The sequence below is a fragment of the Dipodomys merriami genome, unplaced genomic scaffold (assembly GCF_024711535.1).
Source record: "Dipodomys merriami isolate MVZ:Mamm:240054 unplaced genomic scaffold, mDipMer1.0.p SCAF_775, whole genome shotgun sequence".
NCBI lineage: Eukaryota > Metazoa > Chordata > Mammalia > Rodentia > Heteromyidae > Dipodomys > Dipodomys merriami.
Window position 1 is genome coordinate 1 of NW_027206374.1, and position 26,781 is coordinate 26,781.

General features: G+C 37.2%; 1 protein-coding gene across 2 annotated transcripts in view; it reads right to left on the minus strand.

The window, feature by feature from the left end:
• Window positions 1-1,061: 1,061 nt before the first annotated feature.
• LOC138818540 (intracellular hyaluronan-binding protein 4-like) overlaps window positions 1,062-26,781 on the minus strand; it is a 44,335-nt gene continuing 18,615 nt past the window's right edge. For both annotated transcript variants that reach the window (XR_011369188.1, XR_011369186.1), the window contains 2 exons: window positions 4,711-4,893; window positions 1,062-2,696 (listed from right to left, as the gene is read on the minus strand). The gene's annotated coding sequence lies outside the window, so the exon portion shown is untranslated. The remainder of the gene's footprint in view (window positions 2,697-4,710; window positions 4,894-26,781) is intronic.

Genomic DNA, 26,781 nt, shown 5'->3' on the forward strand with positions numbered 1-26,781 from the left:
AAAGGATGCCCTTGCATATTTGGCAGAACAGTGAACTCATATATGGTCAGAAAAGTGTCTGGCAGTGACTTCTAAAACATGTGGAGTGATTACAGGAAACTACCTGGTACCCACATAGTGCCACAAGAAGAGATGAACTTATGAATTACAGGATATTGAATAATCATAAAGGTCTTGCTTCAGTAGTACAGAGATAAACTTTAATAAACTGTTGTGAAAAAACTAACACATTATAAACCAAGACAAGGAAAATTATATGTATATATATATATATGACTCTACTGTGTGAAACAATAGAATTCAAGAAATCAAATTAAGTAATGTACATACCAAGTAATAAAAGTAATGCAGAAGAATAGCATAATTAAGGTAATCTTTCAACAATACGTATTTTATTTGAAGAGTGCTGTTTATGAATAATTTGCTTTCTTTACAGATTTTGAATGAACAAAAACAACAGCAAGAAACAAAACAAAACAAAAACACTTGATAATAAAGGTGGATGCCAGTATCCCATCAATATTCCTATATAAACAGGAGGCTAAGATTGAAAGATCAAGGTTCACAGCCTTTTGCAGTAGCAATCCATGAAACATTTATGTTCACTTGTGCAGACAAAGGCAGAGTGAAACCTTGGCTCAAGTAGTATAGCTTCAGTCATGAGTGAAAAAAACAAGCAAGAGTTTGAGGTTTGGAGTCTAATCTTATTACTACACACACACACACACACACACACACACACACACACACACACACACACACACATATTTGAGGCTTGGAGTCTCTCTTTACTACAGAGAATAGAGGGAGGGGGAAGGAGAGAGAGAAGGAAAGGAAGAGGGAGAGGGATAGAGAGGCAGAGGGAGAGAAAGGGAATATTAAGCTTATAAAGTGAATCTATTCTATAAAAATATCATTTTCAAAATAATACATCTGTAAGAATACATGTGAGGATTTCTACAGTTGAGTCATGAGACCTGGAAAGGGATAAGAGATCGAAAAGCCATCTCAAACAGCACTCAGAAGAATGAAAGCTATGCCCTGGAAGGGTCAAACAGTCAAGTGAAGACAGACACATAATTTTTTGCCTTAAATTTATTTAAGTTAGAGCTGTTAGGACACTAAAAGATTAAGGCCTTGGAGATAATATTGTTGTCTGTGTTACGGTTGATATGATTATTGCTCCCTTCTGCACCCTAACAGTAAGGGAGTTACATACACAGTGACAACTATGTATACAAACAATACCTCATGTTAATGACTAGATTATGCCATAGTTTGTGCACATACCTCTAACCACTGACCAAAACCCTGTAATAAAATGAATATAAAGCATATTAAGAAGGATTTTGGGATCCAGAACAATGAGCCTTCTGATCCCCAGGTGTCTTCTTTCCTATCCCTCTCTGTGATTTCTCAGTTCTTTGTCCAGGTATCCCATCATCTGTGCTGTTCTATTGTTGCAGTTAGTGACAGTACTGATATTCAGAACACCTCAAAATAAACTGTGGAAACACACTTTCCCAACTTTTCTTTTTCCAAAGAAGATCCTCAACAGTAATGATATGAACACCTCTAAACAAACTGTTGATACACTTTTTCCCAAAGAAGATACATAAAATTATATGAGCATCTGTACATTTCTGGAGTATTGTTACTTCTGCTAATATAAGAGATGGATAAGTGTCCCTTTTATACATTTGGTATGTGGTTTTGCATAAATTTTCACAAAAATATATACATTGTGAAATAATATGATTTATTTCATAGGTCACAAACTGACTGGAGTGAATGACCCTAAAGTCTTATCTCAGTTGCCTGAATCAGACTTAGATTAATCTGAATTGGTTAATTATTAATATTTCTCCATGAAACTCAACAACATAGAATGAAGTTTGAGGGTCGGGTCATCCCATACCTCTAAGGTTTATATGTGTATTAGAGTAATACACACCTACCCTGCTCACTGCTCACACTCATTGCACACAGAAGTGTTATAATTGTCTTCAGATCAGAAATATGCTAGAGCCTAAAGTAAAATGAGATGAGCTGTACATTCTCAACGCAAGAGGGAGGATCACCCCTGCAATTTTTCTCAGTGGAGAATACTTCCTATAACTTTTACTGACTTAGCTTCGACTCTGTACACTACCATTATTAGGGAGGGTCACACTGAATATGCAGCAACAATACTGCAGCAACCTTAGCTGCCTTTGAATTGTACCTCCAATGTTGAGACCAAGGTCAATCCTGCAATTTAATCACATATTTAATGACATCTGATCATTTCAAGCCCTGGTTTAAAATCCAGCTATCAATGCTCTTACCAGTGTGAAAGGTCTCACTCATTTAGGTTTTTTGTTTATCTTCTTGTATTTCAGATACTGATTAGATGTTGGTTTTTGAGATCGAGCTTTTAGTTTGCATTTGATTTGTGGAGGTGTTAGTGATTCCAGGTGAACTGCATATATTGTAATGTAAATAATTTGATGTTTTGACATATAAATTTAATTTTGGCAATTGAGGAAGTGAATACACATCACTTACAAAAGTTTCTTTATATGTGTTAGTATTGCTTTATTGTGAACTTCCTTAAAAGCAGTCATAGTAGCACATATCCTTAATCCCATCTCTTCTGTCACTGAGACAAGGCTTGAAACGTCTAGATCATTTGTCACTTCATAGTGAGAACCTTTCTACAAAGAAGGGGGAGAGAATAGCAAAAAGAGCAAATTAACCTACCATCAGTTTTGTTATATATTCCTTACACTTTGTCATTAAGACCACCATAATAGTACTTTTTATTATTCCTTACAATGCTCTTTCCCTGTTCTGAGCTATCCTTTATGGGTCTAAAAGAAATTAGAAATATACTTCAGGAAAGTATTAAGCATATAATATGCAATGTTTGCCTAAATTGTCTTGTTATTGGAAAGACACTTGTATTTTTTATTCTGGTAACAAAGATTATAAACTAAGTTACAATTGTATTCCAGATGGAACACAGACTAGAAACATGAAGGGCAGCACTAAAGAATGCTACTGGTACCACTAATATAGTAAATAAATTTAGGCAAACCTCCTTCAGAATAAAAGCCACAGGACAGCCCCAACATTACTTTCATTGTTTCATGTGAAGAATAGAACATTTTTTTTAGTAAAGACAAATTTTCACAGATATTACCATCAATTGGGTAAATATTTCTGAAGGCATTCAGAAAGGATGCTGTGACCATGGTGAGAGAAGCAGATTTATCTGGGACTTATTCAAAACACCATTCCAAGCACTGCACCTGCACTAGAGTATTTATAGTCCTCATGACAGTTCTGCAATTTAGGAAAGGAATTCAATATATCACTCAAAAAGACCTAGCCAACAAGGCCAAGCAAATTTCCCAAGTACCTAAGACTGACCATAATTCAAATCCAGTTTTCCACACGGCATATCTGAGGCAATTTTTTAAATGTCACATTCATTACCTTTTAAGAACTATGGAGTAGATGAAGCCACATTATCTTCTTCATTATGGTTATAATGGCAACAAAATTGCTACAGAATATAAATATTTTTAAATGAAAAGGGTATGGGTAATGACTTTGTATCAAATGATCTTTGTATCAAATAAAGATCGGTTTAATTTCTAGAGATATAGCTGAATGAACATCATACAGCTTTCAATGTTTGTGGAAGTAATTGGTGTAATAGTTTAAGGAGTAACAAATCCATGTCAACGACACCTATGCTTATGAACACAGGCTTTTATCATTAAGTACCTTGAATGCACATGGAATAGTTTGTTAGTGATATATAATCCAAAAGGAATATTTTTTTGTGAATAGGTACTTTGTTGTACTAAAAAAATCTATTCACTGTTCTAAAACATGTATTAATTTAATGGATAGTATTGTTATTACTATAATGTATGTATAATATATGTAATGTTATTATAATATATAAATGATATATGTATAGTATAATTACTGATATTCTATTACTACTATAAATTATATATGTATAAAATTTGTTTTATTATTATACTGTGAAGGATACAAGGAATGACTTTATTTAAATAAACATATTTGTATGTTTTAGGTGCATAAGTTATTTTTGTGCCAGTACTGAGGTTTGAACTATGGCCTGGTGTTTTCCTTGAACCATTTTGCTCAGTGCTAGCAGTTTACAACTTGAACCCCAGGACAACTTCATACTTTTTTCTTGGCTAATTGTCTGTATGAGTCTCAGAGTTATTTTCTGTTTGGGCTAGCTTCAAACAGCTATCTTCAGATCTCTACCTACTAAGTAGCTGTGATTATCCGTGGCATGTTCTTAAGTCATTATTATTGAGTGTTCAATAATATTTTGATATTTCATTTCTAAACCAATTCAGAATAAACAACTACTTATTGGGTAAAACTTTATTTTGCAACAGAAACTGTAAGGACCCTTACTTTAAAATCAGTTTTCAAAGGTATTGCTAGTATAATTCTTTGTCTTACAAGCAGAAAAATTACATAAACATCCCTATCTTAACCGTCTCATTTTCAACAGTATACAAACTACAATATAAACATTCATCTTCCAGAAATCACACCTCTCTAATTGCATATTCACCTTTGATTATTCTCCACATGATTATGAACATCCTCTAAGATAGGCTAAACTTATCCACTAGAGTCAGCCTACCACAGCAAACACATTGTAATACTTACTGAATAAATTTGCTTGTCCTCATCCTTATCAGATTTGCAGCTACTTCAGTAAAGAGTATTTTCTGCTGCTTTGCTTGTAGAAAACATCATCCTGTTCTATCTTCCAGCAAAGAAACTGTGGTTGGCAGGCTTGAGAACTGTTAGATTCAGAGGTTCTTTAGTTTTGAATTTTTCCTTTTCTTTCTTGGTAGGTAAGTTGGAATAAGAAAAAAAATTAAGCAGTGTAATTTAGTTTAAATGAAAAGACATTTATTTGAAAATGTATATGTCTGAGTCAAGCAGAAAAGTTCAGATAAGTTGATGTTAGGAAAATGAACCCTAAGATATGTATTCAAATGTTTTTTTCTTTCAGGTGATTTTTTCTAACACATTTATAAGATTATTTCTTTCTTGCTTTGTATGTCCCTCCCTCATGGTATAACCCCTGCTTTCACTGTATTTGAGGTTGGTATAATTTGTGGAGGGGAAGGGAAAAAACAAATCGTTTAAATAGGTATACAGGTGGATTCATTGCAACAATGAGATGTACAAGTAGTTATGTGGAAAAACGAACTTTACAACTTTGATGGGTGGGGAGACTAGGATTGGGGGAGGGGTGAGGGGAGGATGGGAAGGGATGGGAAAGGGAAACAAAGGAGGAGGCTACAATGCATGATTGGAAATGTACTTATTATCTTGACCATGTAATTGTAACACCCTCTGTACAGTATTTTCACAATAAAAATGAAAAAGAAAGAAAAGAAAGAAAATACTACAAGTTATTGTTATTTAAATTAATTTTTAATTCAAAAAGAATAGGGTTGGGTTTAGTGGTGCTTGACTTACTATTTAGAAGGCTGAAAGTTGAGGATCATAGTTTCAAGACAGACAAGCTAAAATGGACCATGGTACTCACAGAGAAGGTGAAATGGACTATGGTACCCTTACCTTCAACTAAGAACCAAAAAGCTAAAGGTGGATCTGTGGCTCAAATGGAAGAATGCCAACCTTGAGCAAAAAAGAAAAGCAAAAGGACCTGAAATTAAGTCCTAGCTCTAGCACATAGATAATATATATATATACATATATATATATACACACACACTATATGTATATATATGTATGTCAATATGTAAATTATATATGTATATGTATGTATATATAATTATATAATAAATTATTTGCAAGTGTCAACTATATAAAAGCAAGCATTTAGTCTTGCTCTTAAAAACAGAATCATACACAATTATGAATCCCTGTGATTTATAGGAGCCAACATATATAGAAATGTAAATGACTAGATTAGGAAATTAATAGAATGATTTTTGTTATAGAATAGACTGTATGCACAAGATTAGGCAAATGATACTAAGTCTTATAGTACAAGAAATCGCATTTAGATATGGACTATGCCACTCAGTAAACAGGTTGATCAGGAAAATATGATAGCTATATGCATATAAATATGCATATGTGTGTATAAACATTCACAGTGGAATTTTATTTATCCATTATAAAGAATGATAATGCATCATTTGCAAAGAAAGGAAAGAAATTGGGGGAAATCATGTTAAGTGAAATATGGGAAGAAAGTCAAACCCAGGGAGATATGTTTTCTTTTATATAGGAAGGTAGACATGATCAGGATCAATACAATATGCACACTTTGGGGTGGAATCCAAGTATACACATAGTTATGAACTGAAATATGGTTGGTTCAGAGAATTTAAATAATGTAATTCCTTAGACTAGCTAACTAACCTTCCAACAAAATAAACACCAGGAATCAAGTACTCAGAAGTAGGGCTGGGATCAAGGTAGGGAGAAATAGATATATGAAGCAATAAAGTGGGGATAAATGCAATGATCTAACTTAATGCATATCCCATAAAATGAAGAAATTGAGGAAAAGTTGGTAGTGAGAGCATTGGGGAAAATTATGAAAGAGGTGACATTGATCAAGATCCAGTGTACTCATGTACTCATGAATTGAATGTCAACTCCTATGTACATGTTGAAATCAAAATAAACTTTAAAAGCCCAATATTCGGTATGCTTATGGAAATATTACAGTGATGGTGGTTCTCTGAATAACTAACCAAGAACGAAGAGTTCAAGAAAGTAAGTAGCAGAAAGGAAATCATGTTCAGCTGGGGAAGAAGTTTAAGATGGGGCAGATTAATGAAAACAGGAAGGGATAGCAAATACAATCATAATATTAATGATACATATGTAAAAATGGAACCAGGTAACTTGGAGGATGGGTAGTGTTGGGAAAGATGGGGTAGATCAATGTAACACTAATCAAGATGCATTATACTAATAAACTCATTGAATTGAAACCTCTTTGCACAACAACTTTATGATAAATACAAATGAATGAAAACAAACACAAGAATTGAATTTGTATTCCATTTCTTATAGCACAAGTAATATATAGTAAGCTATAATTTGGACAAAATACAAAATTAATAAACTACATGACAAAATAGGAAACTGGAAATATGGGTAATATTGCCTTTGGAAATATACATGCCTTATACATTTCAAAAATATCAATATTGTGATTACTTCGATTTTCTTTTGAAAATAAAGTGATCTATAAACTTTGACACACGATTATCATAATGTTTAATAATACATAATTTAGCTAGATTTCCTAAGAAAACCATTTTTATTTATCTTATATTATAAAATATAAGGAACTGTTATGACACCACTATACTGTAACACAGATACTGAAGGTTCGCTCTTAAATCGCTTCACAGGAGACTGTTACATATAAGCTGCTACAAGTTGCAAAATCCCAAATATAAGTTAAATTACTTAGAAGGAAATGGTAGGAGGACAATTATTATCGTTCACAATCAATATCAGCCTTGGACATCCTGAAAGAGAGTAAGTCAGAGACAAATGTGTTTGTTTCACCAGGCCTCTACTTCCAAACTAGAAGTGTTGGAAAGACCCATCATGTCAACCTACTACTAAAAGCCAGACCACTAGATAGTCAGATCCTCTAAGACTCCTACATGGAAGACTATCTCTGACCCGCATGCTCTTCTTTTCACCAAAGAAACAGTGCATTTAGTAATTTATGTTTTTTGAATTTAGATAATGAATGAACATTTTTCATACAAATCAAGTTTGAAATACCTTTGATATATTTTCCCATGCTTAAAACTAGCAATACAATAAATAATAGTAGCCACAACTTGGAACTTTTATGCATCAATGGAAAAACAATCTTGAAAAAATGGATTCTGGGAAGAACCTATTAAATCCAGGGATGCATCTATTTTACACACAATTGTTCAAGTGGAAGGAAGGCCAACATAGTTTCATTAAAGTAAGAATTAGTCAAAGGTCTGCACATCCACACTTAAAAAATATTATATTTGTTTTAAACTTGCTGATTGTACTCTAGGTAGACTTTGTAGACTTGGTTATTGTTGACAGACAAAATCTACTTGAGTGAGACATAGGAACCTTAAGCAAGACTTCCTGATAAAGCACATGGTAAGTTAGAAGAGGAAACCAGAGTCAAAAAATGAAACTTACTTTTTGTTGGTCACAGCGCATGAACTCAGGGACTGAGTACTGTCCTTCAGCTCTTTGGTTCAAAGCTAGCCCTCTCCAACTTTGGTACAGAGTACCACTTCTGATTTTTTGTTGGGTAACTAGAGAGAAATCTCATAGACCTTCTTCTCAGGCTAGCTTAGAACCCCCATCCTCATATCTCCGTCTCTTGCATATGTAGGATTGTAGTTATAAGCCATCAGTATCCACCACCCCCAAACGGAAACGTTTGAGATTCTAATAAGTTCAATTTTCAGTGAAAACCTCAAAAAGTATGGCAAGGAAAGACCTCCTAGAATTGTTCTTGCTACTAAAGAATTGAAGCTACAGAGTGAGCAACCAGGAAGTTGTCTGTTTGTATAGATGCAAGTCTAGAAGGGTGCCATTAATTTCAGTTATTTTTTTCAATATGATGATCTTCAGTACAAACCTGAACTTGTTGTCACAATGCATCTACCTCTTGGCATGAGCTGAGCCTGGACCTATTCTACCTCAAATGCAAGAGATGCAAAAGAATAGCTCACAGTTTTGGAATGAGTTTCATCAATGTACACCAAATATGCATATACTTCAGTCGAGTTGACCATGCAGATGAATCTGTTTTTCTAACCTTCTTCCATCTTCTATCATTCACCAGCTTTTGATGAATCTCATTTTGTACCTCTTTATTCAACTTCTCAAGATAATTTCTTATTAAGCTTCTAAAATTGTCTTTTCCCCCAATTGTTGCCTTCTTAACATTGCCTCAAATTATAAACTATATATGATTGTCCTGTATGTGTTTACTGATATATTTAAATTTTGGTCTACCATCCACATATTATAGGATATCTTTAACCTGCTATAACTGCTCTGAAAATCATTATGGAGGTTCCTCACCAAAGCAAAAACACAATGCCATAAAACCAAGTGAAATTAAAATTGTGTATATCCAAAAATATTTTTGAAATGAAATAGTAGAAGCATTCACTTCTCTTATATCTCAGTATATGTTTATAGCTATGAATATTACATTTTCTTTATTCCCTCTTTCTGGTACACCTAGGTGGACTGCAGAGATTGATTGTTATGAATGCTCCTGCCATGAACATGGATATTCATGTTGAATCATATTCCTTCAATATGTATCCAAGTTGTTGTAAAGGTCATTAAAATATGTGTCTTTTTTGGCATTGTGTAAACTTCCATTCTGAGCTGCTTATGGGTTGCACTAGTTTATAATGCCACACAACTGAATATTCCTGATTTATTTCAACCTCTCCAGCATTTGTTTTTATTTGTTTGAGTTGTGATAAGTATTCTGATGTGTAATATGGAATCTCAGTGACTTTTTGATACATATTTCCTTTGTGGATAAGAATTTCAAATATTTCATTTATTTATTAAACATTTATATTTGTAATACATTCCTAATCAGTGACTTTCTTTTTTTTTGTTATTTGATCAATTTTTAAGTTTTAGAATTTGTGATTTTTTTTCCCATTCCAACTATTCACCTTAGTAAAAAAAAATTATCACTACAGTGCACAATTTACTAAAATCAAGCGATTGTACATTTATAACACTGTTTTTGTTTTGTTTTTTTTACAACCAGACAATTATTTCAATAAAGACGCCCAACTTCTTTCACTAGAAAGATAGATTGAAAGGATAGTATCTCATATTAGCCCTAAGCTAATCTCAGAATTACCAGTCACAGGGAAGGCCCCAAGAGTTGGGCTAAGTAAAATGCACTTACACAGTAAAAACAGCATTTCAAGTGATCAAAGGGCTTCATAAATTTTTTAAAAGGCACCACCTTCAACAAGCAAATGGTGCAGTTCACAAGCAGACCATAGGAATCTGAACATCCAGAAGATCCAAGGATAAAAGTATACAGAAGGGGGGCTGAGAAGGTGGTTCAGTGGTAGAGCGCTTGCCTTGCATGCCTGAGGCCCTGGGTTCGATTCCTCAGCACCACATAAGAAAAAAGAAAAAAGCCGGAAGTGGCGCTGTGGCTCAAGTGGTACAGCGCTAGCCTTGAGCTGAAGAGCTGTGGGACAGTGCCCAGGCCCAGAGTTCAGGCCCCACAACCGGACCCAAAAAAAAATTTATAAAGAAAGACAACTTTAGAACGTTGACTCAGAATTGGGGGGGGGGACAACCACTAGATACCAAAACTCAATGCTGAAGTGAAGAAGTGTTTTACCCCAAACCTCAGCTGTGTTTGATTCTCTCACATCACACAGACACAGACACACACAGAGACACACACACACACAGACACAGACACACACACACACACACACACACACACACACACACACACACACACACACACACACACACCCCTCATGTACACAAAGAACCCTAGGGGCAGTTGTTTCTGGGACAGTGAAGCTTTTTTATTCTTCCTTTTAGATAATCAAATGTGATGTTGTGGTTGGCTTCACAGCCACCCCACACCTGAGCAGGAGGGAAAGGATTCCTGAGACTGCAGGATGGCCTTGTGTACCCCTGGCTTCCTGTGTAAGATTGTAGTTCGTGGACCCCTAGGCCAAGCTGAACAGCGGGTACAGTTTGGCTGGAGGATGGCACCCCAGAGCTCTGCATGCATGCATGGGAAGCCCTGTGAGCATGTCTGGGATGGCCTTTCAGCAGTGTGGAGAAGTTGACACCTGTAGTTGGACATGGCAGCAGGCAGGAGAATAGCAGGAATCCTAAAGACAGGAGAGGCACAGGAGTGAATGCGCTTTTCCATGGAGAAACCTAGACTACACGAATGAAGTTCCCAGCCCACACAAGACGGCCACCGCTCAGGTCCCCAGATGCCCTATCTGGTCTTGTCCACAAAGCCTGGTCCTGATCTAGAGCTGGAACCTCCCCGGCTGTCCTGGGCTCAGTGCCGCAGGAGCAGTGAACTCCAGATGTGCTTCCTACGCCCAGTCATTGCAACTCAATGATTATAGTCACAATTCTTCTTTCCCTGGTATCCTAGTTTCTGCTACTCTGTTCTACTACCCATAATTCATAGTACCATGGCTCCAGCCACCTGATTCCCTGACACCCCTGACACTGATACTCCATTCCCTAAGTAAAAAAGTGCAGAGTGGGCACAGCCAGTCGACTTTGGTACTCCTGGCATCTTTCAGGCACATTGGGACCAATTATTCCTCAGGTATTTAACATGAGCTACTAACTGCAGGTGGAAAGGGAAAAAAGTTATACGGAGGTGACTAAAATGTAGAGTCATCAACATATCATCGGTTGCTAGGAAAAGAAGGCCTTAAGGTAAAAGTTAATGAGAAGAGAAAATTTTACAAAGAATATTGGGGATGATGAAATAGGTTTAGCTTAGTCTCATACTAGTGATCTGATTTATTTTATGACACAGATATGCAACTTTTGCATTTTAAAAATTGATGAAGATGCATATATGTGGTACTTATATTAATTTATGGAATAGTTGCATATAATTAATGCTATTCAATATTTTATGTTCTATGATAGTTAACTCATGAGTCTACCATTGTCAATATGAATTGAGCTATTAACAAATGGAATTTCACTGTCAAATACTACAAGGAGATTACTGGTGCTAGTACCGAAATGAAAGCTAGTAAAACTGAATAAAGCTACAAGTTTGAAAGGAGGGGGTAGTGTTAAGGACTTCTTCACCATGGAATCTGGGAAGACTAGAATGTGTTTTCTTGAAATACTTGTTTTTTTAACCTTGTTAGAAATCAGAACATTATTATTTATTCTTGCTTTTTGGGACCTTTTTAGTGAATGGTTTACAAAAAATTATCAACATGACTTTGAAAATTCACTGATGTGAATTATCAGATGAACATTATATGCAAAGCTTCCCTGAGATGCAGGCAAGCTGGATTCCTTTTCTATTAAATTAATGAAATAAGCTTAGTTTTGAATGGATGGACAGTCCATGACATTTGTTCCCAAACAAGAAAAGTTACAGGAGAAAATAAAAGAGAAAGGAGACCCAAGCCTCCTGAAATTAGCGGAAATATATAGAAATATAATTTAAAAAATCATGGTTCAAAGTAAACCATGGTTTTAAAGGTTGAAATAATATAGTTAATATATATTGCTGTAATAAAACATAATATTTCTATGTTCTGGTTCTGTTTATATCACTGAAGGAAAATATTAGAAAATAGAAAGTATATGTGGCACATGTTGCTTCCGGTCCCAAGAAGGGGAGTGGAACTTCTGAATGTGTGTCCTGGGAAGGTCCCCATCACCAGCCCACGAAGACCCATCAGAGGTCCGTGTGGTGACCTTGCAGGGGCTCCAGGGTACCACAAGGATACTGCATTGTATCTCTAAAGCCTTCACCTTTGTACTACACTGAGATTTAGGGAGTAAGAGGGTAATGGGGCTTAGAAAAAGAGTTGTGATATTCTAAGAGAATACCTAAAACACCAGTCCACAAATCCACATTTTCAGTAAGGTACCTTTCTACCTGAATATAGGAAAAATACAGTGAACCAAAGAAAGTGGGCCCTAGAACTAAGCAAAAGTTACTAACCAGATATGACTGAGGCAAGCAAATTTAACCTAACACATAAATATGCAAAATCTGCACTGTTTATATGAATACACTTGGAAACAAAATGCAATAGAAGATAGATACCTTGTATTAATACTTACTCAGCTAGGCCACGGTGGCTCGTAACTACAGTCCTATATAGGAAAATTGAGCTTTTGTGAATAACAAGTATACAAGATTCCATTTCACAAATAACCAGGAAAAGATTAGCTGGACCGGCACTGGTGATACATACCTGTAATCCTCCTTACTCAGGAGGCTGAGATCTGAGGATCGTGGTTCAAAGCCAGCCCAGGGAGTAACGTATGTTAGACTCATCTCCAAATAACCAGTAAAAAAACCGGAAGTGGCACTGTGGCTCAAGTGGTAGAGCACTGGCCTTGACTTGAAGAGCTCAGGAACAGCGCCTAGGCCCAGAGGTCAAGCCCCATGACCAACAAAAAAAGCTAGGTTGGAAGCACGACTTAAGTGGTAGAGTGACAAGCAAGCAAGCTGAATCCTTGAGTTCAAACCCTGGTACAAGCTAACAAGGAAGGAAACATATTCCCAACATTTTCTTTTCATTAAGGGAAGGAATGAGGTGGTTGTTCCATCAATCTTATCTAGGGAAATAATCAGTGATCCTTCTGGCAATCCCCAAGATGACAGAACCGATATCTTCTCTTTTTAAGAGAAGTTCTCTCTTCTCTCTCTCTCTCTCTCTCTCTCTCTCTCTCTCTCTCTCTCTCTCTCTCTCTCTCTCTCTCTCTCTCTCTCTCTCTCTCTCTCTCTCTCTCTCTCTCTCTCTCTCTCTCTCTCTCTCTCTCTCTCTCTCTCTCTCTCTCTCTCTCTCTCTCTCTCTCTCTCTCTCTCTCTCTCGTGTGTGTGTGTGTGTGTGTGTGTGTGTGTGTGTGTGTGTGTGTCCATTGTGGGCTTGAATTCAGAGGCTGGGAGCTGACCCTGAGTATTTTTGCTCAAACTAGTGCTGTACCAATTTGAACCAAATTGCCACTTTCAGTTCTGGTGGTTACTTCAAGATAAGCATCTCATGGACTTTTCCTGCCTGGGCTTGTCTTTGAATATCAATCCTCAGATCTCAGCCTCCTGAGGAGCTAGGATTATAGGCCTGAGCAACCTGTGCCCAGCTAAGGGAAGTCCCTAACAGGATGATCATCTGAATGCCAATGAACGATTCCTACCATTCTCTGTCTGATGTACTGTTAGACTCAAATTTTGTCTGAGTACTTACTAATAAGTTGTTTAACCCCTGTGCTTCCATGTAAGAAAGTTAACAGTTAACTGCTCAGAGCAATCCAGAGTTCAGTGAATTAATACACAGAAGTTCTATAAAGAGAAGATGTTGGCACACAGTAATACTTAGGAAATGTTATTTTTTATAACAAAATACAAGTAGTGACAGTTATCCTCACATATTATTGAACATATGGGACAAGGAACATTTCAACTTCCTCTAAGGAAGCAACATCAAAAAAGAAGAGCAACTGTGATTGTCAGTAAAAAGAAAACAGTATCCATCTAGAATTTATATAACTGAGAAGTGCACATTATATATTATTGAAAGCAGCAATGTTAAATCAGTATTAGGCAAGACTGAGATCAGCCAGTGTTACTGTCATTTGATATAGTTTTTCCAACTTTCAAAAGCTTGACAAGGGAGTACAGAAACAAGGATTTCTCAGCATGGTTGTCCAACGTGGCTACTCTATAGGGCAGCACCAGGAGTTCAACTAGATGCTTAGTAACAGCTATAGTCAGCAGAGATTTGTTGACTAGACCTCATGGAGATTGCCATCTCTCAGATAGATCACACAATCGTTAGTCTTTTATGAATGCTACAGTATCTCCATAAATATGAAGGTTAGGATGATGTTATAATTCATTCTGTTACTCACCCTTATATCACCCAACTATATATAAATGTTCATTGGTTCAGAAAGAATATTATGTGTTCCCAGAGGTATCCAGTTCACATAATTTCCCAACATTCATATAAATTTATATCTCTTTAGACAACTCATGGCTTAATTCATCATATTAAATATTAATCCTATTTTTCCAACATATTTTGTAGTTTTTGTTAAGAAAAATAGAAAAAGAGATAGGAGCAGGTTGGACTCTCCATCTTTTCAAAAAATATTTACAATATTTAATATACAAAAAGTAATAAGAATTAAAGATTAATTTTATAGTTGTTTTCCTTACTCTGATGTCTTTGTTTTTAATGGTTTCCTTTGTACAATTTAAATCTATTGTGTTATCCTATTTATTTAGGTCTGATACTTAAAAATGTTGTTTCTTCTTTCCTTGTATATAATTCAGTGACTGTGAACTCAGTTTTTCTCAGGTTTTCATGTGTTTTAGCCTTTAAAATTTTTCAGAAGTTTAATTTAGAAGTAAAACAGAAAGATCCTTGATAGAAGTCAGTACTATATTTTCATGTTTAGTCATTCTCAGAAAGAAAGTCGTCAATGAAAATATGTATTATGCAAAGTTATGATATGCTTGAGTGTCAAATTTCTGTACAAACTGGGGAGATGTTTAGGTTATTATGAAAACTGACATGTGCCATGCATTCACTTGATTTCAATCTCCTCCCACTCCAATCAGTGCCAAATTAAAACATCCTTTCTCTCCCACATCATCTGAATATTTCATATTTCTGATTTTATATCAAAACATACAAGTAAAAGAAGTGAAGTGAGAACATCATGTGTAATAAATAAAAGGATATCTGCTAATCATTTAGGTAATATAACCAATTTCCAACCTCAAAACAAAATTGTTTCTTATAGTGGCATGCAAAATTCAATATATTCTGGCCAGATACAATGGATTGAGGCTTATGTTTGTTTTTTTTTTGTAACACTCAGGGACTTTTACATGCTAGACAAGAGTTATACCACCATGCCATACCACCAGCCCACAGGGAATAACCCTTGCTTTCATTGTATTTGATGTTGGTATGAATTGTGTAGGAGAAGGCAAAAACAACCCATTTAAATAGGGATACAGGTGGACCCATTGCAACAATGATATATACAAGCCATTATGTTGAAAACTATCTTTACAACTTTGGCCGGGCAGAGGGGCAAGATGGGAAGGGATAGGAAGGGGAAACAAAGGAGGAGGCAACAATGCTTGATAAGAAATATACTCATTACATTTCCCATGTAATTGTAACCCCTCTGTATGATATTTTCACAATAAAATCTTTAAAATAGAAAAGAAAAAAGAATGTAGTAAATCTTAAAAGCTGATATAAACTTATAACAGCTCTTACAGCCTCACCCACTCCTTGTCGGCTGGTGGTATGGCATGGTGGTGGACTCTCCATCTTGACAGGCTAGGACTACTTACTGAGAATCAATAAGGGGCAACCAAACTTCCTGGAGGAATGGAGGCTACAAGGAGGTGGGGTTGGAGGTGGACTTTTGTGGAGTCTCAGTCAGGGGGCAGAGGTTATCAAGGAGGTTATCAAAAGGCTATTAGGGCTGAGAGATGGGGACATTCAATCAGCTCACAGTGGAATGTTGGAGGCCAGGCTTGGGTCAGACTGCCCTGCCTGCACATCAAGTCCACACATACCTGGGTTTTGCTTGGTGTCCATATGCACCTGGGACAGTAGGGGGGTGGTCAATCTTTCATATTCCATCCTTAGGTATATAAGAAGTTTGGGACAAGACGGGAGAAGTAAGTCCTTAATATAGGTCTTTGGATAGATAAAAGGATTGGGCTGGAAGAAGAGATCAGGAAAGAGTTGTTATACTCTTCTTGGAGATCCTTCATCTGGTCCTATTGGGGATTTATTATCCAAACTGTTCTGTTTGGAATTTATATTCCATTTGGGATTTTCTAACTGAGGTATCATCCTAGTCGTGAACTTCCCTTTGCTTTTCTTTTGTCAGTCATAGGGCTTTAACTCTGGGCCTAGGTGCTGTCTCTCAGCCCTTCAGCTCAAGGCTACTTCTCTACCACTTGAGCCACAGTGCCACTTCCGGTTTTCTGGTGGTTAATTGGAGATAAGTGTTTCATGGACTTTCCTGCCTGAGCTGGCTTTGAATTGTGATCCTCAGATCTGAGCCTCCTAAGTAACTGGGATGACAAGAGTGAGCCATCAGTGCCCGGCTTTGGTCTTGCACTTCAGATGGGGTCAGGGATGAAGTACTCCTGAAAACCAGGAAGGACCCGGAGGTGGGAGGGGTGGGAGGTGAGTGATCATGGGAGAAATGTGGAGTTATGAGAACAAAGCAGCTTCCCATCAACTTTGAATAGCAAATTAATTCTTCTGATAATCACCAATCATTGTGGCCTTTTTATTCTTATAAGTCACAGTGATAACATTGTTATTTCTATATCTATATCTATATCTATCTATCTATCTATCTATATATCTATATATATATATATATATATATATATATATTCACAGTGATATTTCTATAGTGCTAACCAGATGCTAGGCATTATGTGTACATTCTCTCCCTTACACATACACACACTCCTTATAACAACTCTGTAGCATAAGTACTGTATTATTACCATTTTACAGATGAAGAAAACAGAACTACTGAAGAAAGATTAAATAAATTTTCCAGTCTGGTGAGTGGTGGAGCTACAATTTGTACTCAGCACTCTGCATCCAAGTCTATGCTCTTTAGACACGCTTCCTTAAAAGTTCTAATGGTTTGAAGGTGAAGATGAGTGGAAGAAGTATAGAGAACAGGAAATCAATACTTGTGAAAGCATGTCAGATGTGAGGATAGTAGGAGAGGACAGGTATATGTCTGAGATTAAAAATAGGAGACATGAGGTGAACCCAGGGAAGGCACGGGTGGAACTGCGGGTCCTATGGGGGAATGACCATGTAGGACTGTGTAGGTCAGGTCAGAAACTAAAAAAGAGAAGGAAATCACTGGGGGGAGGTATGCAGTGAGGTAGAGGGAACAGCAGTCTGAATGCCACTTTGGTACACAAGGTGAAAATGCAGGGAGCCATGTGACAGCCAGATGACTGTGCTGTTGGAGGTATGGTACAAATCACACAGAACAGAGGGACGGATTGAATTTTGGAGAGGGAGTCACAAAGGGAGTTCCATAGGTTATTCCTAGGCTTCTACTTTGTGGAAACAACTGAGGAGGCTCAGAGGCTTGTAATGAAAGTAATTTGCTAAATCCTGGAGATGTGGAGTACAAGGAATATATGGGATCAGGGGAGGTGGCCAGAATTATACTGAAGGAAGGACTCAGAGATAATTCTGGAGATATACATGACAGTTTAAGGCACAGGATACATAAGATCCCACAAACGGGCTCTAGAAGAAGAGAAGCTGAAAGAGATGGCATTTTAAAAGACCTACAAGGCAAGGATGAGCCTTTAAAGGAGATGTTGAGACACAGAAGGAAAACCAGTACTGTGATATCAGAAGCCAGTTAGAGGACATGTTTAAGAAATCAATAAAGTCCAATGATTCTGAGAACCAAGAAGACTCAGGTTGAAACATCCATTACATCAGGAGACATGGTGACAGCTTCCAGAACACAAAGAGGGCAAGAGTGAAGTGAGGAATGAAGATGGGGTATGTAAATGAAGAAAGAGTGCACACAACTCAGAAAGAGGGAATCATGAGAGAATGGAGGCTCAAGAGAAGGGTCAGCAGATTTCTGAGTGCCAAGCACCAGTGCCTCACACCTGTAAGCCTAGCTACTCAGGAGGCTGAGATCTGAGAACCACAGTTCGAAACCAGCCTGGGTACACAAATCCTTCAGACTCTTATCTCCAATTAACCAGCAAAAATAGCAAAACTGGAGGCATGGCTCTAGCAGTCATGAGCAAAAATCCAAGTGACAACACGCATCTCTGAGTTCAAGTCCCAGAACCAGCATGAGAATGACTGTGTTTAAACTGTTGATTCCAAGACCAGAGCAGGGAGAAATGAGATGAATACAGAAGGGAAAAACCTGACATATGAAGCTTCTATGAAGTAGAGAGAGAAGACCAAAAGCTCTAAGAGCTGTGAGAAGATGGGCTTTTACCAGGAAGGCAGGAACTTAGGAGATGAGTGGCTATAGACAGGTTTGTACCTTTGACAGGGAAAAAACTGTGAAGTTCCCATCTGATGACTCCCACCTTGTTTATCACACAAAGCTGCACAGGGAGAATGAAAGAGGAGGTGTGGGGCAAAAGGGAAAGGGTAGTGTCAGAGTTCTGAGTAGATAAGAAGGACTAAGCTGTAAGGTGGTAAAAGTGAAACCCTGAAACAGATTGCTATGTGGAACTGAGGACTCATTTTAGAATACTGGGGGTCAAGCCTTGCAGAGATTTCAAATGATTACAGTGCCTGCCTGTGGGTACAGGCACGTAGGACAACTGTGAGAAGTCATCCTGCTGGGGTTTGGCTAAGCGAGATCCCATACGAACTCCAAAGGAAAAGTGGACTTAAGGTATAAACCTGCTAGATACGGACCAGGCACCTAAGCAACAAGAAGTAAAGAGAGAAAAGAGGGACTTGGTGATAATAACAGGAACAGAAAAAAATGAGTTGAACAGCTACTGATGGAAAGAGGTGGGTAAAGAACAGAATATTTGAATTTAACCCATTAATTTCATTAAAACCCATTAGAAGTAGACACAAGTGGGTCATGCTTCATGTTAGCTCTTCAGAAGACAGATACAGAGGATTGCGGTTTGAAGCTGGCCCAGGCAAAAAGTCTACTAGACTCCATCTCCAAAATAACCACCAGAAACCAGGAGGTACAGCACTAGCTGTCAGCAAGCTGAGCAAGAGCTCAAGGCTCCAGTTCAAATCCCAGTACCTAAAAAAACCACTCATTAGCAATTGTGTAGATTTTAAGTCAAAGCCCAGCAAAATAAGAACCAGGAAATGGGTGCTAGTAAGAAGGGAAGGGGGAGGGGAGGAGAAGGAAGGGGTTGATGAAGGGGGAAGGTTGGAGAATGCAGGCAAGAATCCAAGCCACAGAATTGAGACATAATAAGGGAAAGGGTGTGTCAAAAGGGTGTGTGTGAAGATGTGACACAAATCAAGATGCAGAGTACACAAAAACAGCTTTGGTAAATTGCAAAACTTTCCATACATAACCTAGAATTAAGATAAGTAAAGGAAGGGGTGGCTTGGAGAATTGGGGGAGAATGCTGAAAAGGTAACATTGATCAAGACACATTGTATTCATCAACTGCTTTGTACAACTACCTAAAGATAACAAAAATATTTTTAAAAGGAAACTGAGAATGACTATGGTCATAATGCAAGACACAATGCTATCTACTGTTAAGACAGAAAAAAATGGGAATGCAAGTTTTAGAACCCAAATAAGATGATTATGCTAAAAAAATTACTCATTAGATAGCTTGAGCTGGATTGCTCCTTATTAATACATTAAGATGTATGAAAAGATTACAACCTAATGAGGAAAATACGTGAAACACCCTACTTAGTTGGAGACTCTTCATCCAGGACACACAGGGTCTCCTCCACTGAGTCCTCTTCCTTCAAGGCCATTAACTCCACGCCATTGAAAAACAGCAAAAGCCTCTGCAGTCATATGAATGCGTTTACACTAATGCTTTTACAACCATAAGATTGCAAAAGCAAATTTTAATGGCCCATTTCTTCTTTTTCTAAAAAAATGTTTTATTAAATTTTAAACTTAAGAGCATTGCACTGAAGCAAAATTTTCCTACTTATGCTTTCTGCATAGCTGAGATTACAGATGTATATCCCCATGTCTGGCTTGTTGATATTCAGTCTTTTCCCCCAGATAACCTCAAACCATGATCCTCCCAAGTTTCTAGAAATTACAAGTGGGGGTCACTGAGCTCAAATTTAGTGTCTTATTTCTTAAGTGTTTGCTTTTCAAGGAGTTATGTGCACATACAGTTGCCACAGTAAAATGAATTTTTCATCCATATAAATTTCCAGAATATGAAAATTAATTTTATCACTAGAAAATTCCATAAAATAAGAATGGGCTATATGCCAGGCAACAGTGGCTCATGCCTATACTCCTAGCTACTCATAAGGCTGAGATTGAGAATCACAGTTCAAAGCCATCCAGGCAGGAAAGTATGTGTGAGTCTTATCTCCAGTTAATCACGAGAAAACTGGAAATGGAGCTGTGGCTCAAAGTGGTAAAGCACTTGCTTTAATGCACTAGCCTACGTCCTGAGTTCAAGCCCTACAACCAAGAGAGAGAGAGGGGGAGGGAGAATGGACTATAAATAAATCAAAATTCTTATCTTAGAAAATTCCAGCTACTGAATCCTTAAACGACTTGTTTGTCCCCATCTACTCCACATGTTATACTGACATCAAATATAGTGAAAACGGGGGTTACACTGTGGGGGAGGGACATACAAAGCAACAAAGAAATAATCTTATAAATGCATTAGAAATACATGCATGAAAGAAACGAAAACATTAAAATACATATTTAAGGGTTCATTTTCCTAGCATCACATTATCTGACCTTTTCCGCTTGACTCATACCTATACTAGATATTGCAAATAAGGGAAACCATGGGACCTATGCTTCTTTGGGCCTGGCTTACTTCTGTTGCAACAATGAGAAGTACAAAATGTCATGTCAAAACCAGCTTTACAATGCCGGTGTGGGGGGTGGGAGGGGGGTATAATTGGGTGGGGGGAGGGGGGTAAAATTGGGTGGGGGGAGGGGGGAGGCGGGGAAGGGAAGTGAAGGGTAAACAAAGGAGGAGGCTGCAATGCTTGGTAAGAAATGTATCCATTATCCTGCCCATGTAATTGTAGCCCCTTTGTACAGTATGTTCTCAAATAAAATAAAATACAATTTAAAAAAAAAAAAAAAAAAAAGAAAATTCCAGCTACTTAAAGGAGTCATAAACTGAGGTGTTCACACCTGTAATCCTAGTACTCAGGAAGCAGAGGACTGCAATTTGAAGCTAGTCCAGGCAGGAAGGTTTGTGAGACTCCAGTTAATCACCACAAAGGAAGTAGAATGGTGGCTCTAGAGGTAAAGCACTGGTCTTAAGCATCCAGGTCCTGAGTTCAAGCACCATGGTCAACATGAGAGACAGAAAGAGAGACAGAGAGAGGGAAACAGAGAGGACATCATAAATATTATTTTTTTGGTCAGTCCTGGAGCTTGAATTCAGGGCCAGAGCACTGCTTCTGAGCTTCTTTTACTAGCACTCTGCCACTTGAGACACAGCACCACTTCTGGTCTTTTCTGTTTATGTGGTACTAAGGAATCCAACACAGGACTTCATGCTAGCTAGGTGAGCACTCTACCACTAAGCCACATTCCCAGCCTCAACCATAAATATTCTTAAACTACAAGTATTAAAAATACTTCCTAAAAATAAGACTATGTTGGGCCTGGAACTACAGTAGAAGACCAACAAAATGCTGTGGCTTAAGTGACAGAGTGTTTGTTATAACAAGCCAAGTTCAATTCCCAACACTGCTGTAAAAAATTTACAGTCACATATGGAATGCAGCATTTTTTACAACCTGGTTCAGAAAAAAAATTTTCAGTGATGGCTTTTTAAGGTTTAAAAGTACATATAAATTATATTGCATTAATAAAATACATCTCAACTTAAATATTTTTTGTTCTAAGTATGTAGAAACAACATTCAATTTTTAAAAACACTCACAATTAAAAGAGGTATTCGTAAGGAAGGGACCTAAAGGTGCAATGAATGCCTCTGTGCCAGTGAACATATAAAATAATATTTATCAACAGGAATTTCAGGAAATTGCAACAAGTTTTTAATATATTTTTTCCTCTTGTTGATGAAGATGGTGTTTTTTTCTTTTTTCTTTTTGGTCTTTGTTTCTTGCTTTTTGCCTGTTTTTCCTTTAGCTGTCTTTGGTGGGTAATAGGAGGCAAAGCAATGGAAGAACCAATGGTGAAAAAATGCAGCAGTGGTACTCAGTAGACACTAACAGGAAAATGAACTGTGGAACTATACAATTTGTAGGTAGAGATGGGAGAGGGAAACGGAGATAACAAAGGAAGGGGTGAAATTGCCCCCAAAGAAAAAATTCATTACATGCTTATGAAATGGTAACCCTTCTATACAACTCTTTAATAATTAATAACAATTGCTGGGAAGGTGGATCAGTGGTAGAGTGCTTGCCTTGCATGCATGAGGCCCTGGGTTCAATTCCTCAGCACCACATAAGCAGAAAAAGTTGGAAGTGTTGTTGTGGCTAAAGTGGTAGAGTACAACCCATGAGCTGAAGAGTTGAGGGACAGTGCCTAGGCTAAGGTTACAGGCCCCATGACTGACAAAAAATTTAATAACAATTTTTTAACCTCACAGTTTCTTTTTGCCATGAACTTTGATAAAATTCTACTTTAGTTTTGTTTTTCTTTTGTTGTATGGGTTCCGAGTCTTGAATTTAGGGTCTCTCTCTCTCTCTCTCTCTCCCCTCGCTCAGCTTTTTCTCTCAAGGCTGGCACTCTATCACTAGAGGTACACTTTCACGTCCAGCTTTTTATTTTTTTTTCTTGTTTAACTAGAGATTCGAATATCTATCTCAGTTTCATTTGCCTGAACTGGTTTCAAACTTTTAATTCTCAGATCTCAACCTCCTGAGTAGCTAGGAGTATAGATGTGAGCAACAAGTCCCTTCCTTTAAAAAATTATTATATATTAGTTATACAAGGGGAGATTTTGTTGTGACATTTCCACACAATGTTATCCTTCTCCCTCTTCTTAAAACAATTTCAAAAAGTTTCAGTTTTACTTTGACAAAAATCTACTTAACCATATTCATTCTCTTTCCCCTTAGTTAGCCAACCTTCTTGCTAGTTCTCTGCCTCAGCCTCTCTCTCTCCCCCCAACTTTCCATTGATCAACAGTTTTCATGTTATGTTCATATATAATTATAATGTATCTCAAAATTATTCACTCTCTTTTTCCCTTTCCCTTCCCCTCTTAAACAGTCCTGTAGACTCAATTTGTAAATCTGCCCATATACACAAAGGTACAATCATGTCTATGAATATATATGCTCTTTAGGCCTAGCTTCTATATCGGAAACAAACACATATCTTGTGTTTTTTTTTTATTTTTATTTTTAGCTTGGTTTATTATGATGTCCTCTGTTATATCCACTTTTCTGAGAGCGACATGATTTCATTTTCCTTCATGGCTGTGTAACATTCCATGGTACACCTATATTACTTCTTCTTTATCAGTTCAAGAAGATTCCAGGTGTCTGATTCCATCATTTGGCTATTGTGCACAGTGCTGTAATAAACATGAGTTATGCTGGCATCTTTCAGGTATATTGATATATTCTACTGACATACGCCTCATATTGGTATAATGGAGTCTTTGGAAGGGTCTGTTTCTAGACTGATATCCATAGTGGTTGCACTAGTTTGCATTCCCACCAAAAGAGTATAAAGATTCCTTTTCTAATTCATCTTACCACATTTTCTTGGTGGCTGTCATTCCAACTGAAGTAGATTTAATCTTATTGCAGTTTTAATTTGCATGTTCTCTATTATAGCTAAGGCTGTTGAACATTTCCTCATGACTTTATTAGCCATCTTTTTCTTCTTCTGAAAACTATGTAATTAGATTATTTCTGGGTTTTTTTTGCTGTCTAATTTCAGCCCTTTATATAGGATGGATATCAATCCTTTATTTGTTGAATAGCTGGCAGCCCTAGGAAACTCCAAATTGTCATTACAGTGTTTTCAGCATGAACAAGGGATGAACTGCACATCTCTTGGCTTTCACTTCCGCATGGATCCAAAGTTCACATGACAGCACTGACTGCACATTAGCTGATTAAAAACAACAGGAGGGCCTGGGGACTTGCTCAGTGTAAGAGAACTCATCTGGCAAGTGCAAGGATTTAAGTTCAGACCTCAGCTCTGAAAACTACAGAAACAATTAAACAACAATCAAACTCAAAACCACAAAAAGTGAGTCTTACCTGATGCTGGTGGCTTATACTGGTAATCTTAGCTACTTAAGAGGCGGAGATCTGAGGATTGTGGTCCAAAGCCAGGCTGGGCAGGAAAATCAGTGAGACTCTTATCTCCAAAAATCCAGAAGTGAAGACAAGGCTCAAGTGGTAGAGTGCTAGCTTTCAGCATAAAAGCTCAGGGTGAACACCCAGGCCCTATGTTCAAGCCCCAGATCCTTCACACATTAAAATGTCTTACTCTAAGACTGATTTATTAACTATCAACACCTAAATTCCTGTCACAAAGAAACCCAAAATGAATGCCAACACCACTCCTGGAAGCCCCACAAGTGACACAGCCACCTCTTCATACATACATATAGATATTATGTGTATATGCGTATATATGTATATCTAGATACATACATACAATTGAAGTAAGAAAAAGATCATTGAGAATATGGAATTCCAGATTGAGTAACCACTCAAAAAGTTTCTCTTCAGGTTCTATAGAAGAGAATGGTAGTAAAACTAATGTTACATTTGGCATTATTATTTTATACATTTGTCTTTTAGAACAGATACTCAAAGAAGTATAGTTCTGCCTGGCATTGTGGCACATGTCTGTAATGCTAGCATTTAGGAGGTGGCAGTAGTAAGCTAACAATTTAGAGACCAGCCTGGGACACAGAGAACTCCAGGTCACCGTGGAACTGTCTGTATCCAGAATAATACTAACAACAAATAAAAACAAGATTGCATAAAAACTTAGACTCTTTAAAAGAAGAAGAATAGAAGTACAGATGCATCAAGTTTCTAATTTATGGAAAGCTGGTCTTGCACAGTTCCTTGCTCTACATCATCCCTTACCCTACAGTAAATCCTACCACTTGGTCAGCAGACACCATGAAGGTCAACACCCCTGTAAAACCAAATACATACCTACTCTAGCAGAACTGGCAAAGATCGAAAGTATCATTAAACCATAAAGAAATGTCTAACAGGAGGAAGATACAGGAGAAACTTCTCTTGGAGCTGCAACCCACATCTACAAATGACTATAAAGTAAGAAGCAATACCAAGAAGCTAAAAGGACTCTGAAAGGTCTCCAAAAAGTATATAATATGTGGGAATTAAGAAAGCTTATTAAGACATACATAAATATGCCAGGCCATATACTTGTTTGGGCATCAACAAGTATGTAGACATCTGTCACAAATCATTAGCTAAAATAAAATACGAAAAGATCCTTAAAAGCAGTTTCAAATCTAAATGCAACAGAGCAAACTTGTTTTAAAAAGTTATCACCTAGAAGCTGGGCACCGGTGACTCAGGCCTGTAATTCTAGCTTCTCAGGAGGCTGAGATCTGAGGATTATGGTTCAAAGGCAGCCCAGGCAAGGAAGTCTGTAAGACTCTTATCTCTAGTAAATCACTGAAAACTGGAAGTGGCACTGTGGCTAGAGTGCTAGCCTTGAGCTGAAGAGCTGAGGGATAGCACCAAGGCCCAGAGTTCAAGCCCCACAACCAAAAATATAAAGTTATCACCTAGGTCCTTCACCAAAAATATTATGTCAGTAAATCAAAGCCCCAAATCAGTCTCTGCTTAAGGATACATAATTATAAAGCATAATTCAGTGATCACAATTCTCAATAAAAGCAAATAAAGGTACATAGATTTACACTACATCGTAGGCTCTCAGAAGACACACATTCACCCCTTACCTGGTCTCTTTACCTAATCCCCAGGTACAAGCTCCATATCTACCTATGCAGTCTTCAGTTCTAATAGCTCTAGAGAAATGAATAGTATTCCTTTAAGCTACTACTGACGCTCTAGTCAATTTCTACATCAGAAAAAGCGATCATAAAAGTTGTCCCAAGATAGCCTTTCAAAAAGTAATAGCATAATAGCATACTGATATGAATTTGGCTAAATATTCATACATAATGAACAGATTCATATATTATTGAAATTTATGTAGAAAATAGCACATATAAAATGACTTACGTTTTATCATTCCCACTGTATGTTTCAA